Raw genomic sequence first — 19005 nt, forward strand, 5'->3', positions numbered from 1 at the left:
AGGTGAAAGAGCCCCCACCCTTGAAATCCCAGCTGATATACCTGAGCCTCTCTGGGCTACATCTTCTTCCGATGTAGGCCTACTCAAATCAGCTGCTCCTGTTCAGATTAAGATAAAAGGCAGTCTGGGGCAGCTGGGTAGCTCAGTGGATTGAGAGCCAGGCCTAGAGACAGGAGGTCCTGGGTTCAAATCCGGCCTCAGACACTTCCCAGCTGTGTGACCCTGGGCAAGTCACTTGACCCCCATTGCCTACCCTTACCAATCTTCCACCTATAAGTCAATACATAGCAGAAGTTAAGGGTTTAAACCCCCCCCCCAAAAGATAAAAGGCAGTCTACCACCTTCCATTCCTCAGTATCCCCTATCAAAAGAGGCAGTTGAGGGAATTATCTCAGTAATAGACTAATTAACTGAGCAAGAAATAATAATTTCATGCAAATCCGAATATAATACACCTATTCTACCTGTAAAAAAAGCCAAAACTAGGCCCAGATGGAAAACATGTCTATCAATTTGTACAGGATTTAAAAGCTGTAAATAACCATGTCATAGAAAGGCATCCTGTGGTTCCCAACCCAGCCACAATTATCTCCTCTATTCCCAGCACAGCCACACATTTCACTGTGGTGGGTCTGTGCTCATCATTCTTCTTAATTCCTATTCACGAACATTTCAGGAATATATTTGCCTTCACCTGGAAGGGTTCTCATTGGACATGGTTCAAGTTACCACAAGGTTTTGTGGATAGTCCCATGTTGTTCTCACAAATTTTAAAACAGGATTTAGAAAATATCAATTTTCAGGGGAGCTGCTTGATATAATTTGTAGATGGTCTGCTTTTGACCTCACCAAATGCTACAGTATGCCAGGAAGATAGTAAGCATCTTCTTTTAGAGCTACATAATAGAGGCCACAAGGTCTCAAAGGCAACGATTCAGTCATGTCTCCCCAAAGTAGAATATTTAGGGTTCGTTTTAATTGCTTGTTCCTACTCCATTTCCCATAAGCTTGTTGAAGATATTCAGAATAACTGCTTCCTCCACTAAGAAACAGTTGAAGGCAACTCTAGGAATAACAGGGTTTTGTAGACAGTGGATCCCTTGCTATGGGGAAATCACTAAACCCCTTATAGCTCTGATAAAATATTCAGTCCCTGAACTGCTTAGATTAGATGTGGAACACCTGTCAGCTCTTTCAGAATTAAAACAGGCTACCCGTTCAGTATCCAGTTGCTTATTGTTCAGCCCAGCTGGACCCAGTAGCTTCAGGAGCCCCACCATGTTTTAGGGGCATAGCTTCCACAGCTTTGTTAGTAACTAAATCTAATGAATTAGTATTGGGGTGCCCATTAACTGTAATGTGCCCACTTGGAGTTGAGGCATTGTTGCTAAGGCATAGAACATAGGCATTTTCAGATCAAAGACTTACTAGATATGAAGTAACCTTGTTAGGTAATGAAAATATTACCTTGAAACACTGTACAGTACTTAATCCTGCAATCTTGCATCCAGATTTACCAGTTTCAGAAGAACCATTGCATAACTGTGAATATTTAGTGTCCATGGATGAAAAGCCTTGAGAAAGTCTCTTGGACACTCCTTTAGATAATGCAGATTTAATTTTATTCACTGATGGTTCTTCTTTCATGAGGGATAGCATATGCTACATGGTAGCTACTGTAGTCACAGAATTTTCCTCTCTGTGGTCAGCTTCACTACCCTCAAATGTAAGTGCTCAAGGTGCAGAACTGATAGCTCTAAAACATGCCTGTATAATTGCCAAAGATAAGAAGGCAACAATTTACATGGACTCTAGATATGCCTTTGGAATATGTAATGCAGTAGGTATGCTATGGCCCCAAAGGGGATTTTTAACCTTAGGTGGAAAATGTATCACAAATGCAGAAATCATTAATGAAGTTCTTTCTGCTCTCCAGCTACCTGAATCCCTAGCTGTAGTTCATTGCTCTCCCCATACAGGCGGAAGAGACCCTGTCTCTAGAAGGAACCACCAGGCAGATACTGCAGCAAAGCCTTAGAAGGACCTGAATTGATTTTAACTTTGGCAACTAGTAACAACTCAAATTTATTCCTATCTTATAATGAACTGGAAGTGGAAAAATGGAAACAAAAGTTTAAAGCAAAACAGATCAATAGAGAAATTTTTATCACCAAATACGTTTATCTGTTCATAAGAATGGTCACTTTGGCACCCAGAACATTGCCATGGACTGTTAAATATTATGGGACTTCTACTATTAATTGTGTCTTATTCCAGAAGAAGGGATCACAAAAGAGCCACTGTACGGTGCCAAGAAGCACAATGTCAAAGAGACCACCAATCTCTATGGGACTGATGAGAATTTATGCCAAGACAGAGGACTTGTTTTGAGGTTTGAGAAAGCAGCTATTTGACAACATCAGATGCATGTATCCTGGGTTTATCTGGGTCAAACACTCTCCTGGTTTATCTGGTCAACACTCTCCTCAGAGGGGATTGTATAATTTTCATAAAATCCAAGATTAAAAATTTTTTTTTCCTGAGAGAAATTTCAGGAGAAGAAGCTCACTACCTTCCTGAATCAAGAAAGTGAATTCTTTTAAAGAAGGTGCCATAAAGAAGCCTGTGGCCTTCTGGTACTACACAGGTGGTGGCAGCTGCAGCAGCAGTAGGTTGGGGCTGCCGGATGCAGCCAACATGGAGACATTGTACTGGGTACTCTTTGTGGTCCTTGCGTGTCCTAACCTGAAGCTGAAGAAGCCACCATGGGCTCACATGCTATTGGCTATGATAGTGTACACCCTGGTGGTGGTTTTTTACTTTCTCATCACTGGAATGGATACAGGGCCCCTAATGTACTGTTTCACTCAGTGATTTCATTAGCTCCCATGGATTCAGGAATAATTTATGATGTTATTATGGAACTTCCTAGTGTTGGATCTATGACAGACAAGCATGGACACAAGAGACCAGTGGCTTTCTTGGCATATAGAGTAAATGGGCAGTATATTATGGAAGGACTTGCATCCAGTTTCCTATTTACAATGGGAGGTTTACGTTTCATAATCCTAGACTGATCCAATGCACCAAATATTCCCAAGCTCAACAGATTTCTTCTTCTATTCATTGACTTTGTCAGTGTCCTCTTGAGTTTCCTCATGGTGAGAGTATTCATGAGAATGAAGCAGCTGGGCTATCTCCTAGATTAGAGTTTCTTTTGTGAAAGCACAATAGTAAATGGATTCACTCCTTTCAACGACACTTTAAAGGCTGTTCCTGCCCTTCAGAACAAACCTTGGAACAGGAAATTTTTGTCTAGAACTGATATAAGGAAAAGTCTGGTGTAAAAATGCAAAGGATTTATTGGGGAAAACCTTTAATAATAACAGGTCACACAACTATATATTAGGAAAAATTACTGTGTATTTTCGAGTTCTGGAGTCTGGGTCAGAGATTTTATCCAGTCTGCTGCTTTTTGCATTTTCTTTGTTTTTAGGAATGTCTAGGAATGTGTTTCTTTTACAAATTCTGGCTTAGAGGAAGATTTTACAATGATTCTTTTCCTGCATAAATGCATCTGCACCTGCCCACTTATGAGAGGAAGGGCTAAGGCTTTAATTGACCACCGCCTAAAAAAAGAATTCACCAGTTAGAAAGGTCTTGGGATATTCAAAGAAGGCACTGAATAATGACTTCTTAAAACTATTTATTAAGATGCCTTACCAGGATTCAGGGTCATTTAAGAGGACCATTTTATCAGTTAAGATGCTGGCCTAACCAACAAATGGAGATATTAAAAAAACGGATATTTCTTACCCCAAATCAGTCTCTCAAAGTAGTTTTTAACTGTAATAGAAGGATGAAAATATATAGTAGAACATGATTAGGAAAATGTGAGGCTAAAGACTTGTAGGCTACCCAAAAAGCTTTATATCTTTATATGATGAATGCTTTGTTCAAGAAAAGACTTGGCAGATTTTGGACATGAAAGTATTAGATAGTATTACAAAAGAATGAAATAGATAGTAATTTGTTAGCCACGTCACTCCCCTTAGGGCCTGCATTGTTAGGCTTTGGCCCCTTCCACTGAGCCTGAGCCAGAAGTTGCTCACTGATGGCCACCAGTCCTGAGACCTGACCTTGCCCCCTCCTCCCCTCGCTTGCATGCTGGGATAAAGCCTTTCTGTTGGCCTGGGCTTCCACTACGGAAAACTGATTCTGTCTCCTCTTAGAGGGCTGACTCTGCCACCCTTTTATGTAGCCTGCAGTGTTATAGGTCAGAGTCTCATTGCTCCTGGATGATTCACCAAGTCAGCAACTATCTCAGTGGGATGGCTCATGCAACTCTAAGGGATTCTGGCCAAATATGGCAGGGTTTTCCCTTCTTTCAAAGAGAGGAAATTCCTTACTGCATGAGCACATAGCCCTACTGTTGCTTCTCTCCCTGCTGTATTTATTCTTAGTGGAGTATTAGAGCTGGAACGGTATCCAGGCTGAGGCCACCTGAGCTCAGTTTGCCAGCACGGTTCAGGCTGATAGACCTTCTTTCTACTCCAGCTTTTGCCATCTTATTGTGAGGGTTGGCAAATGAATGTAGTTTCCCCGTGTCTGCCCTCTGCTCCTATACTTGAGTTTGTACATGTCAATAGTTGTTGATCGTTATCATTGTGAGAATTAACATTAGCTTGTACCCCTTTTTCTTGCTACTGTTAGAAATAAATGAATCTCTGGGCCATAATTCTGAGCTGAAAAGCTGACTTTATTTGTGATTAAACAGAGGCAGTGATCCCATCACACCTAGTATGTGTTGAAAGTCCTCTTATACATGTTCACAATTGTTTTGATAATTGATACAAATCATTGATTAACAAAACTCACATACTCAAAGTATGTTAGCTAATAATTGATAAATTTTGGTACAGAGTCCAAGAAATTTATTGATCTTATAAGTAATACCTTAGACAGTAACTCCTTTTTTTTTTTTTTAACCCTTACCTTCTGTCTTAGAATTAATGCTAAGTATTGGTTCCAGGGCAGAAGAATGGTAAAGGCTAGGCAATGGGGGTTAAGTGACTTGCCCAGGGTCACATAGCTAGGAAATATCTGGGCCAAATTTGAACCCAGGATCTCCTGTCCTTGGGCCTGACTCTCAACCTCCTGAGATACCCAGCTGCCTCCAGACAGTAACTCATAAGAGACATAAAGGTAAATACAGTCGTCTCTCTGAGTCATAAATTCTGAGGACCTTGTTATTGACATAAATTCCTAGAAAAGCAAATACTATTCCTACTTTTGTAACTCACGTTATGATTGCTTCCTTTATCTTTATTCAGAATCAGGAGATAGTAAAGATGTGTACCTAACATAAGAAGGTTTAGGAGAGGAGCTCTTAAGCTTACTCTCTCCTTATCTAGTGTTGCTTATACACGGTTAATTAACAACTAGGACTGGCTTTTTTAACATCCTAATTACATATACTACTTAAAGGATTATGTAAGATGAATTAGTTTCATATTAAATGATATAAAAAGAAATTAAATGAAATAAATGCAAATTAAACTCTTTAGTACCCTAAGATCAGCCTTGGGGTCCTAAAGGGGAAAGTTTCATTTCTTGCCTTCTCTGAATTGGATTTCTGGAAATAGTATTCAAAGTCTCCTTTACTAAAAATATTTTCAAAGACCATAAACAGTTCTGACATACTTTGTACAATTGGTTGTGAGTCTCATTTGCTTAGAATCTGCTTAGGGAAGTGTCCATAATTTATCTTACCTAACCCTCACCTACTCATCAGAATCCACCTAACTTTCCTATAAGAAATAAGTGATTGCAGTGACTTGTCTTGATAGGGTCCCTCTAGCTTTGGGGTCTTTTTTTTTTTAAACAAGCAAACTACCTGATCACTCATAAACTTTTTTTCTGAGTTATTCTTTTCAATCTGGCAGATAATTTATGAGTCCTCTGAATACCAAGATTGCTCACTAGAGTTGTCTCCCTGTTGAAAGGAGCAACTGCCAAAGTCAACATTGCCTTGAGTAGCCTACTCTCAAAACCTCTGCCTTGATCAAGGTGGAAACTAACCATAGCAACCTTGGATGCCTTCTAGTTCCATGTTCAGTATGTTCTTATATGTCTAACAAAATGACCAGTCATCCCTAAGATATGACATTTTATCCCTCTTTCCAGTGATGTCATTAGAGACCAATTCTCCAAATTAGCATGAGTCAGAATGATTTTGTTTGTACACAACAAACACATTTTGCATTTCATATCAACATATGCAGCCATCCTGTACCTAGTTAAGATCTGTGTCTCACTAGTTTTAAGGTCCTTTCCTGACCTATACATCCAAAGTCATCATGTAGGGCTTTCAAAGCCATTGAACGAAAATGCTTGGAGTAGCACTAATTGCTTCTTGAATCCTTGTGTGGAATCAGTCACAGTCCAATATGGCATTCCATTGCCTCAGCTTCTGTTATTGTCTTATTAATAAAATGCCATCTGGAAACCATAACTTGAGGTTTTAAAGCATCACCTCCTTGTTTGTTTGTTTTTTGCTTATATCACTTCTTCTAATCTCATTGGGCAATCATTCTCATTGCCAAACATTCACAGACTACTGAAGTTGGTTCAAATATAACAAAGCTTTACCTATGCAGTTGGTGTGCCCTCTGGTGGAAGTTCCAAATTTTTAGCTTTTCTTCTACTTGGTTATAGTCCAGTTTCCTGGGTGTCACGTGAAGCTTTCAAACCTTCTTTTGGTATCACTGCTCTTTTGAAGTTACATTTCCTTCAGGACAGGGTATCTAGATTCATATTCATCTTACCTGGTGTCTAGATCATAGGCTGAAGTCATTGTTGCTACCCATCTCTGTCATGCAATATTCTCCTTGTTACTGGTCAGAATACATAGTATTTGAAATTTTCAGTGACAACTCATTTCAAAGTTAAGAACTCAAATTAGAAGAGTCAAGGTGATTTGATCCAGCCATACCATTGCTGGGTTTGTACCACAAAGAGATCATAGGGAAAAAGACTCATACAAAAATATTTATAGCCGCACTCTTTGTGGTTGCAAAAAAATGAAAAATGAGGGTATGCCCTTCAATTGGGGAATGGCTGAACAAATTGTGGTATATGCTGGAGATGGAATACTATTGTGCTCAAAGGAATAATAAACTGGAGGAATTCCATGTGAACTGGAAAGACCTCCAGGAATTGATGCAGAGCGAAAGGAGCAGAGCCAGAAGAACATTGTACACAGAGACTGATATACTATGGTAAAATTGAATGTAATGGACCTCTGTACCAGCAGCAATACAATGACCCAGGACAATTCTGAGGGATTTATGGTAAAGAACGCTGCCCACATTCAGAGGAAGGACTGCAGGAGAGGAAACATAGAAGAAAAACAACTACTTGAACACATGGGTCGGGGCGGACATGATTGAGGGTGTGGACTCGAAACTACCACCCCAGTACAACTATCAATAATATGGAAATAGGTCTTGATCAATGACACATGTTAAAACCAGTGGAAATGCACATCAGATACGGGGGTGGGCTGGGGGATGGGAGTGGAGGGGAGAGCAAGAGCATGAATCATGTAACCATGGAGAAATTTTCTAAAAAAAAAAAAAAGAAGAAGAGTCAAGATGAGGGAAGCAATACAGCCTAGCTTCCTACCATTTCTGCTCTACAATGATTTAGAAAATGCACCAAGAATAAATGCTGATCAGGAAAGTCAAGAAAAAGCCCCAGTGAGTTTATTTTTCTAGCCAGGGCAGCTCAAGGGAACAGACAGAGGGATCTGGGGATACTGGGGTTTATGAATGTACAGCACATCTGTCCAAAGTGGTGGAATAGTCCAGTGCCAATGGATTAAAAGAAAGCTGAAACTGGATACTAACACAGAAAGCACCAGGGTAGGAATAGATGATAGAGGATCCTTGAACTAGTTTTAAGCATACTATATAGCAGCTCTGTGGTCCACTACTCAGTTTCAGGTCACACATTTAGGGCAAAGAATATGAACATTGGCTCTAGCTATGTTATGAGTAAGGGAAAAAAATCTGGAAATGCAGCTGTATGGCTCTGATCCCAAGACAGAGCAATGACTAAGTTTTAGCCTTTAACCCAGCCTTTGGTAGAATAACGAGTCAAGAGTCTTAAGCCAAAGGGAATCTGGCAGTTCAGTTATTCTGAACCTGTAGAACCTCCCAGTGGGCTCATAGTGGTTGAGTCCAGCAGCAATCTACTGAAATTCCTAACCAACAACAAGCCAACAGACCCAAATCTAGGTCAGGAACAAGAAGAATTCAGACTAGGAGAGCAATGAACAGACTTTGTTATGTTTTACATCAATTTGGGAGCACTGAAAGCTTTCAGGCCCTTGGCCTGAGCTACAAAAGCATCAAAAATATATAAGAGGGCAGAAGATCAGGTGAGACACACTCTGCTCTCAGAAATGGGTGGTGCCCAGCACTAACATGAAGTCTCAAGTCACGAAGGAGACTGGAAAAATGACCAAACAAAAACAAAATCTTACCATAAAGGTTGTTTATGGTTAGAAATATGCAAAACCTCAAAGGAAAATGCAGCTTGGACACAAGTCCAATAAGAATCCGAAGAAGGGTTAAAGCAAGAGTTTTTAAAAAAAGCTAAAAATGATTCTTAAAAAAATGAGTGAGAATGGTGAGGGGAAGATGGAAAAGAAATGAAAACTAGGAAAGAAAGTGTGAAAAGAGAATTAGCAATTTGGAGAACTCCTTGAAAATATAAATTGTCCAAATGAAAGCTAATGACTTCATGGGATGTTAATAAAGAATAAGATCAAAATCTCGAAAAAATAGAAAATGTGAAATATCTCAAAGGAAAAACAGCTAACCTAGAAAACAAATTGAGGAGAGAGAATTTAAAAATCTACCTGAAATAATTTAAGAAACTACCTGAAAGCCATGAATATTTCACGAAATCATAAAAGAAAACTGTCAAGATCTCTTAGAACCATCAGGCAAAGTAGAAATTGAAAGATTCTGCCATCTGAAAGAAACAATAAGTAACTTCTAGGAATATTATAGCTAGAATCTAGAGCTTCCAGTCAAAGAAAAAATCCTACAAGTGGACAGAAAGAAAGAATTCAAGTATTGAGGAGCCAAATTCAAGATCACACATGATTTAGCAGCCATCATAATAAAGAAGTAGGGAACTTGGAATATGGTATTCTAAAAGGCAAAGGATCTAGGCCTTCAACTAAGAATAACTTACTCAGCAAAACTACATATAGCCCCTACAGAAAAAAAAATGGATTTTTAATGAAATAGAGACTTTTCAATTGCTCCTGATGAAAAGACTAGAGCTAATTAGAAAATTTAAGATACAAACACTGGCGTATACTATGTAGCTCCTCAGAATTTTAGCATCATAAGGTGGTCATAGAGGGAGGTGACAGGGGGCCTGGGACTGATTCTATAATGTTTCGATGATTTAAAAAAAAAAGAAGAATTCTAGTTTTTGAATGAACTGATAAATTTCATGGTCATTGAAACCTCTGTTGGTGAATGCAGTTGGTCTCTGTTGACCATTCTTTGGGATGTTATAACTCTGAAACCTACTAAGCTGGCATCTGTGGGGAGAACAAAAGGTTTGCTTGTATCTAAATAAGATAATACTGATAAGTGACAGTTACTTGCTAGAAGGTCTTTTCCTATTTTTCTGTCCTTTTATCACCAAACGGCTTTGTAGATTCCATGACAAATTCACATTTTGTACTCTTCTGATTCTGAGCATCTTTCAATCACATGTACACAATCACATGGTCATTCAATGGTTCAGAAATATCAACACAGGTATTAACAAATTTTTTGATAACCACCAAATCCCAGAAAAGTTCTTAAGTCTTTATGATTTATGGGCATGCCCAATCCAGAAGTTTTTCTGCCTTCTCTGGATTCATGCTCACATTGTTATTGGAATACATTTGACTGACATATTTAACAAAAACTTCAAAATTGGTACTTGTATTTTGACAGCTTCAGGCCAGCTTTCAACAATGCATTACTATGTCACTTCTCAAGTTCTAGGATCTTTCCAAAAACAATGCTATCATCAAGGTACACTAACATTTTTAGGTTGTTCATGCCTCAAACTACTTTTTCCATTAGCTTAGATTCCCCTGAATTGCTATTGGGCATCTGCTTCAACTGGTAAATACAGTCTTTTTGTCTTCCTCAGTCATAGGAATCTACTAATATCTACTATGCAAGTCTGAGACAGTCAGTGCAGCATGTCCAGTGTAGTTCTTTTATTCATAGTTAGAGTAATCGATGTATGTCTGTGTCCTTCCATTTTTATGTAGTACTGTTTTACTAGGTGATACATAATGGCTTCTGAATTCTGTGATAATGCCCTTGAATGCCATAGCATGTCTTTGAAATAGCTTCTTAAGTCTTCCACCATAGATAGAGCAATTTTCCTAGATCTTTCCTAGAATGGTAAAGAATTGAAATTTTGGATCCATGAGTTGCATCTCAGGCATATCCCACACTCCATTCATATAGCAAGGATTCTTGATGAAAAGTAGTGACTTTCCGGTATGCAAACACCTTCCACCAATGCAACTTCTCTATAACTTATCCTTTTAGTGTTGTCTGGAGGCAATGAGAGTTATATACCCCATATGTATCCATGCAGGATTTGAAACCAAATCATCTATATTCTAAAAACAGTCCTGTAGACATTACTCCAATACTGTTTCTCAAGAAAAAAGGCACAGAATAGATAAAAGGAATGGGGGCAGAGTTGCTATCATTATATTGTGAACCAATGAAAACTTATCTGGCCGGTACAAGCCCATTTTTAGTCTTTTGGTCAGATGTTACTGTTATATTTAAGTTTCCCACTTCCCTGATCCTCATTTAGAAAATACCATCACTTTACTACAGAAAACAGGGCAATCTTTCACTGGTGTCATACTGGCTCTGTCTCAAATGATATTTAATTTTGAGTCCTGAGAGACTTTGGGCCATCAACTGGAATGTAGATGTTTTCTCCTATCCACTGTGTGCTGCCCACTGTGGGTATAGAGGACATAAACGGAGATTTCCATTATCAATTAATTTCTTCTTCCTCTTACATAGAGCAGTAAAGTTTGTTAAAGCTATCTCTATGTGGGCTGCTGCTTTTCATCTGAACTCCCCTGCACTACAATCTGGTGTCGGCAGTGGAGATGAAATGCTTATTCCCAATGTTAGCTTTTTGGAGAAAAAAAAGGAAGAGAAGGGGGAAGGGAAGTGCCAGAGTAATGAATCTTTCTTTGGAGCCTGGTGGTCAAATACTCAGGAGACTTGGGTCATAAGGATGTTCATCTGGCTCAAGAGAGCTTATCTCTTGTAGGCCACCGGATTCTTAAGTGATGGATTGCTTAGGAACAAGAAATTAACCAAGAGAGAAAAGGATTTTATTCTTTGACTGCTCCCCACAGTGATAGAATGCTCACTCAGAAGTATGAAGGAGAGGCAGAGGCGGACTCACGAACAGTAAAATCAGCCAGAATCTGCCTGACAGCCACTACCTCCCAGCTCAATCCAGCAAGCTATGGACAGAGGTGTGGATGTTGGCGAAAGGGTGCTTGTTAGGATTTGTGACAGGTCCCCGCAGAAACATGGGGAATCTTTAGGATCTTGGGTAGTTCATATTATTGATAAAGAGCCCCGCTCCCAACTATCTTCATTGCAGAAGAAAAACGGATTGCTTTTTGGGGCTTATCCACTGACACTTTCTGCCCCAACACACCTGACTAATAAACATTGCCCTATTAGAATGGCTTTATGCAGCCATCAAACATAGGCCACTGGAGAATTTTCTGGCCTCTCCAGACAGGGAGTGGTCCACCCCCACAGAAGCAATTTCTATCCTGAGATAGGATTCAGTCATTTTGTGAGTGGGAAGTCAGGAAATAGGGATATGAGGAGAGAATTCTTCCAGAATACCCTACCCAAAAGGACATATGGTAGTGGCTACTAGGGAATGGAGTTCTTGGGAGGAGTAGGGAGAGTAGGTCTCTAATAACTTTCTTTGGTAGAAATAGAGATAAAAGGGGAATCTCTGAAGCAGACTTGAAATAGGGAGAGTCTTAAGAAGAGGATCCAGCTGATTAGGCAAGAAGAGTGGTTTAAAATTGAGGATTAAGATGAGAAGGTCCTAGGGTTGGGAAGACAGGTCACTTTTAGAACAGATCACAGTGGATCCCTGAGCACCAAAAGAGAATAAAGATGACAAGGAAGAGAAGCTAGTTTCTTGTTTGTATCTGCTCCCAACAGCTCCCAACCCTGTCATCTCCATCTCACTCCCATGTACGGGAAAAAGATATTTTCCAGATTGGGCAATGAGAGAGGTCCATAGGGAATAATGAGAAATATAACTAAATCATGATTAAATGATTAAATGGGGGGAGCTAGACATTTCCTGGGAAGGAATGACTATTGTTTTAGGATTTGCACTTACAAAAGACAAGAGAACACTCTTCCTCAGTGGCTTCAGTCTAGGTCCCAAGTAACTTCCACAATATTAGGGCAACTATTCCAGGCAAATAGATTATAGTGACAATCCCCACTGAAGGGTGAATCATAGGCAAAGACCTGCTGAATTGCTTTCCAGGGTGACTGACAGGCTGACTGCTCATGTTCCACCACTATCACCCAACTCCTCCTACTACCATATCTCTCACCTTGCCATTCTTCACCAAGTGGTCTTATTCAAGCAATATGAAATTCCATGTAGGAACAGATATCACTGCCCTAATACAAGAACTCTTAGACTCTCAATTCAAGAGCCCAATGTGGCCAGTAAGGAAGAATGGTGGTATTTGATAATTAACTCTCAAGAGCTAAATCAAGTTGTGGACAGAATAGGACCTGGAGTCAGGAAGACCTGGGTCAAATTTGACCCCTGACATTTCCTAGCTGAGTGACTGGGCAAGTCACTTAACCCCAATTATCTAGCCCTACTGCTTTTCTACCTATAATAGATACTTAGTATTGATTCGAAGACAGAAGACAAATATTTTTTTTAAAATGGAGACAATAACAGCACCTACCTCCCAAGATTATTGAGTGGATCAAATGATATAAGAATTGATAAGAACTTAGTATAGTGCCTGGCACATAGTAAGCACTATATAAATGTTAATTGTTTTATTATTATTACATACTTTTACCTAACAAGGAATGCATATACCTTTACTGTCCTCCCCCAAGGATATCTTAATAGCCTAGCCATCTGTCACCAGTGTGTGGGATAGACAATGACCAAGCTCCACTTTGATTCTGACATGACAGTTCTCTACTGTGTTGATGATATTGAACAAAGGAAACAAAAGTGAACACTACCCTGACTTCCTTAAGGGCTTAATTGGTTCAAGATGGGCAGGCATTTAACCCATACAAGCTACAAGGATCATATCAACAGATCAAGTTCCAAGGGGTCCAATGGGCAGAGGCTCAGAGGGAATCCCCAAGATTTTTTTTTTGCTGGATTAAACCAAAGCATATCCTTTGCTGACTCTCTTGTTTGCTTGTAGAGTAGCTTAGTATCATATATTATCCTCTTATTTTAAGGAGACAACACAAGTCAAGTTTTAATAGATCCCATGGATATCATGGGTGGGGATAGGAGCCTTATTGAGTGATCCTTCAAGATTCTCAATGATCAAGCCCATTCCATGGAAATGTAGAGATGAGGGTTAGAGTCACACCTTGCAAAAGGAAAGATAAACCAATGTCAGCTGATTTTTTCCTTTTTTTTTTAAAGATCACATCAGTCAGCCAGCCATAAATCAGTCCTATGACGGACAGCACAGGCTCTATTTGCACAGTCTTCCCTGACACGGAAGTCCTTAGAAACCAAGAAGGAGACTTAGGTCCTGTATGGGCTGTTTGTCTACTGACAGCAGGAAACATCCCATGTTTAGGAACTGTTATGAGGTCCTTCTTTGCTGTGTGATAGGCTGCATAATTTGAATGGGGATCACAGCAACAAGCAACACTCTAGGAGACTCTCCAATAGGCCCTTCTACTTGGACTCTTGTTACCCACCAGAGCCATTGACCATGTAGTAGTTATTTTAATAACAGCAGATGGAAGCTTATGGCAGAAGGATGCAATCAATTCCCAAAGATGTCTCAGGTTTGGGATCTGCACATTGATAGGGGCAGTGGTCAATTATTTCTCCCCACCTTTGAGAAGCAATGTTTAGCCAGTGCAAAATGAGACAGTGAGGCTGACTGGTGACATTGGAATCACATTGAGTCATACTTCAATGGGTTATGACTAAGACCAAGCTTTACTAGGCAGGAAGCTTTTCAATTGTCAATCAGTTGTCATTCAAAACTAAGTGAATCCTAGGCCCATAGAGCAATTAAATTGTATTAGTTGTTAGCTGACAGAATCACTGTAGAATTGCCTGAAGCTAACCCTACTGCTCACACCCAGAGGGATTTGGTGCCCTTCTTTGTCCTGCTTCTCAGAGAATGAAGAGACCTGGATTATTGTTGGAACTTCTTGCACTAAAAATGGTCATGGATGGCAAAATAGACATCCAGCCCAATGAGGAAATGTGTAGTTAGAATGTTCTACCCCAGGACTAGCTCCCCAGAATTCCTTTAGTATTACCCAGCATCCTTTTCCTTTCGTCCACATAGCATCCTAGCGTGTTTGTATATAGTTGTGGGTAACCCTACCTTCCCTCTCTTCTCTCCCCTGTAACTTTCTTTTTCTTTACAGATGCTGCTAATTTTCCTTTTGCTTCAAGTTATTATAAATAAAACCTTATAAAATGATAATAGTTGGAGTATTTGGATATTAATTTTTAATCTCACAGAAGAACCATGAGCAGTGCTCCTCATTTTCAAACTGAAAACTCAGGACATATCCACCTAAACAGACACTCTTGGGTCATGGCAGGGGATCTAGCTAGTCAATGACAACAAACTGGAATATCAAGTGTGACCCAGTATGGGGGTGGAGCATCCCTATGAGCCCATAGAGCAGCTGGACTGAAATATTGATAGCTATATGCCATGCATGTGACCCAAAGGGACCCTTCCCCAGAGAATCCAAATAGAATGAATTCCTGTTCAGGCCTGTACCTGACAAATCACCTCAGTAACACAAAAGATCCACTCTTGAACCAGCTGTGAAAATGAGCATGCTAGGTAGGACTGAGCCACCGGAAAGACTGTATCTCAAATGAGAAAAAAATTTTGTTGTCATCAAGAAAGGGGACCCCCTAGGGAAGGTCCTTGGAAATTAGGACCTTCCAATCTTGACAAGTGGATTATGTAGACCCCATTCCTATGACATGAGAGCTTATGATATATACATGTATATATTTAAATCCTTACCTTCCATCTGAGAATCAATACAGTGTATTGGTTCTAAGGCAGAAGAGTGGTAAGGGCTAGGCAGTGGAGGGTAAGTGACTTGCTTAGCATCATATAGTTTAAGAAGTGTCTGAGGCCAGATTTAAACTCGCCTGTCTCGAGGCCTGACTCTCAATCCACTGAGTCACCTAGCTGCCTGGCTTATAATATATCTTGAAGGAAGTTGATCCCTATAGAGAAGATGGGCGGCCACAGCCCTTGCCCACCCAGATATAAGGATTACATTCCCAGCCCTTGAAATAACATCTATCCTCATTCTATTTCTAGTGATAATATCAATCCATTTATTTCAGGACTCAACAATGGCCCTGAAATCAGGGTATAAGATGGATTTTTCATTTCCCCAAACACCCCTCCCCCGCCAGGAGACATTGTAAAACAATGGAATAACTGCTTAAAACAAACACTCTGTTCCAATGAAAGCATTGTTGGTTAGTTGGTTTCCAGTCATTTCCAAGTCTATATGACCCCATTTGGAGTTTTCTTGGCAAAGAAACTGGAGTGGTTATGCCATTTCATTCTCCAGTTCATTTTACAGATGAAGAAACTAAGGCAAACAGGGTTAAGTGACTTGCCCAGAGTCACACAGCTAGTAAATATCTGAGGTCAGATTTAAACTCAAGTCTATCTGCCTCCAGGCTTGGCCCGTTATTCATTACACTACCAGTTGCCTCTGAAATATAGTTAGCAATCACTTCTTGGCTGGATGGACTGCCCGGCTTAATCATTCTACTCTGTGAACATAACCATCTCCCACAAAGCTAAATTTCAGATGACCTGTTATTTGGGGGAAGAGGGAAAGAGAGTGATTAGGTTACAGCTAGTGGTTGGTAACCAACGGCAACACACCTGAACTCACCCTCCTTTTTTTCAGCCTAGGCCACATCTAGCGGGAGAATAGATGATCTTCTCAGCAGGACCATTTAAGATGGAGCTGTGGAGATTAAAATTAATATGCAAAATACTAAATATTATGTTTATAAATATTTTATTAATAATAAACTAACAAAAGAGACTCACTAAAAGGTACTAACCAACTGGCTCCCAGGAACCAAAAAGCAAGAGCTAACTATAAAACAATAACGTGGCCACGCAAACGGTGGAGGCGCAGGAGAGATTAAAGGGAATTTGGGGGAAACTAAGGGATTTATGGGGGATGAAGTCCAAGGTTCAAAATTTCCATTTATACAGAGCTAATATCACTTTGGATGCATTAACTTTTGCTAGCTCTGCCCTAAATTAGTCTGGCTAGCACAACAAACTTTTACATTCATCTTGCCCACTTACCTTCTCTACAAGAGCTAACTTATAGACTAAAGAACCTATTGGGATGATACGACTAGTTCAAATAGTGGTCATAGAAGTAGGGTTGTCCCTAGGTGAGGTGGGGATGGAGCAACCAACTGAGATTACTGTTTGTTGTGCAGTGGTCTGATTCTTATATATACATATATATATTTATATTTTTATTTTTATTTTGAGCATTTTACCATAGTTACATGTTTCATGTTCTTTCTCTCTCCCTTAGCCGATGCACAATTCCACTGGGTTTTACATATATCATTGATTAACACCTAATTCCATATTATTGATAGTTGGACTAAAGTTATCATTTAGTGTCTTCATCCCCAATAATATCTCCATCAATCCATGTGTTCAAACAGTTGTTTTTCTTCTGTGTTTCTCCTCCTGCATTTCTTTCTCTGAATGTGGCTAGTTTTCTTTCTCATAAGTCCCTCAGCCTTGCTCTGGATCCTTACATTGCTGCTAGTAGAGAAGTCCGTTATGTTCGATTGTGCCACAGTGTATCAGTCTCTGTGTACAATGTTCTCCTGGTTCTGCTCGTTTCACTCTGCATCAATTCCTGGAAGTCATTCCAGTTCACGTGGAATTCCTCCAGTTCTTTATTCCTTTGAGCACAATAGTATTCCATCACCAACAGGTCTGATTCTTTGTGATGTCCCCATTTGGGGTTTTCTTGGCAAAGATACAGGAGTGATTTGTCATTTTCTTCTCTAGCTCATTTTACAGATGAGGAAACTGAGGCAAGCAAGGTTAAGTGACTTATCCAGGGTCGTATGGCCAATAAGTATCTGAGACTCAGTAAGATGAATCTTCCAGACTCTACACCCAGCACTCTATCCACTACACCACCCTGCTGCCCCTTACCAACTGAAATACTCTGCCTCTCTTCTCACTGTTACTATTGACTTATTTCATTTTCCACTTGACCTTAGGCTGGCTGTCAGCCATATGATGGAGGCATCCCTATGATGGTAGTCCCAGGTGGCACCATGAAAGCATTCCTGCTTTTCAAAGGGATCTCTTGTTTTTTTCTCCCAGGGACATTGTTGTGAAGCTGATAGCACTGAACACTGATGCTAGGCTTGTCTCAAGCAATACCAGTGACAGCTACATTTAGCAGCAGATGGATCTGTCACCACACTTTAGGAAAAACTGGCTAAATCTGAAGTGTCTTCTAAACCCTGGCTTTGCAAAGCCACAGTCCTGATTGAAATTTGTGGTGTCACGCTCCAATACCTCCCAGCTCACTAATTTGTTTCTGTTTGCCTTATACCTTTTCTTTATGAAAGACCTTTGGTTCTGAATGATGGAGGGCTAAAAGCAGGGAGTGGATTGTGAGCTGATGAAAACTGGTTTGACTGGTATGCATACCCTCTTCCCCTCTTCCTGGAATAGTACTGTTAGGTTGAAGTTCCCTACTTCACTGTTCCTCATTCCTCACTCAAAAGGAATTTTAGAAAGCCACTTCACTGTACTGGTCTTATAGGTAACAGGACAGTCTCTTTATCTTGGACAAAATATAAATTTGAACCCTTCAGAACTCTCGGCTTTTGACTGGGGGATGGATGCTTTCTGTTCCTCTCCCCTCCTTTTCATGTGTGCTGCCCATTGTGGGTATGAATTAGCACACTGAGATTTTGCTTGCTATCTGCTGCTCTTCTCCTTTTGGAGTAGTAATAAAGTTTATCAAAGTTATGTCTATGTGGGTTACTGCTTTTTATCTTAAGTCCTTTGCACTACAGTTATATTAAGAAGATATACTTACATGAGGAAATCTAGAAAATCCAGTAGGTGGAAGTATGGAAACTTTTTTGGGTTAAAAATCAAATAAAGGAGGTATAGATTTGATTTTATAATGAGAAAACATGACAACCTGGACAGAAACAATAGTAAAGCATAGGATAGAAGCAGAAGAGCCACGAGGGAAACTAATTATTCAGATATGTGCTGGGGCTTTCTCTCCATTAAAAAAAAAAAAAGCAAGCCAGCAACTGTAAATGATTCACTTGTCTAAATAATTTCATTCTTCTAAAATTGGAGGAAGATATGAGAGCAACTGGTAGTCAACTCTGATTCATGTCAGTACTGAAGTAGAAATGACAGGAACTTTGGAGTGGTAGGAACAGATGGATTATTCCGTTTTAGAATTCATATTAAAGGGGCAGCCATATGACTCTAGAGCACCAGGCCTGGTGTCAGGAGGACCTGGGTTCAAATGTGGCCTTAGACACATCCTAGCTGTGTGTCCCAGAGCAAGTCAT

General features: G+C 39.9%; 1 pseudogene; it reads left to right on the plus strand.

The window, feature by feature from the left end:
• Positions 1–2697: 2697 nt before the first annotated feature.
• On the plus strand, positions 2698–3209 carry LOC123241656 (annotated as a pseudogene).
• Positions 3210–19005: the final 15796 nt, after the last annotated feature.

Source organism: Gracilinanus agilis, chromosome 3, assembly GCF_016433145.1.
Source record: "Gracilinanus agilis isolate LMUSP501 chromosome 3, AgileGrace, whole genome shotgun sequence".
NCBI lineage: Eukaryota > Metazoa > Chordata > Mammalia > Didelphimorphia > Didelphidae > Gracilinanus > Gracilinanus agilis.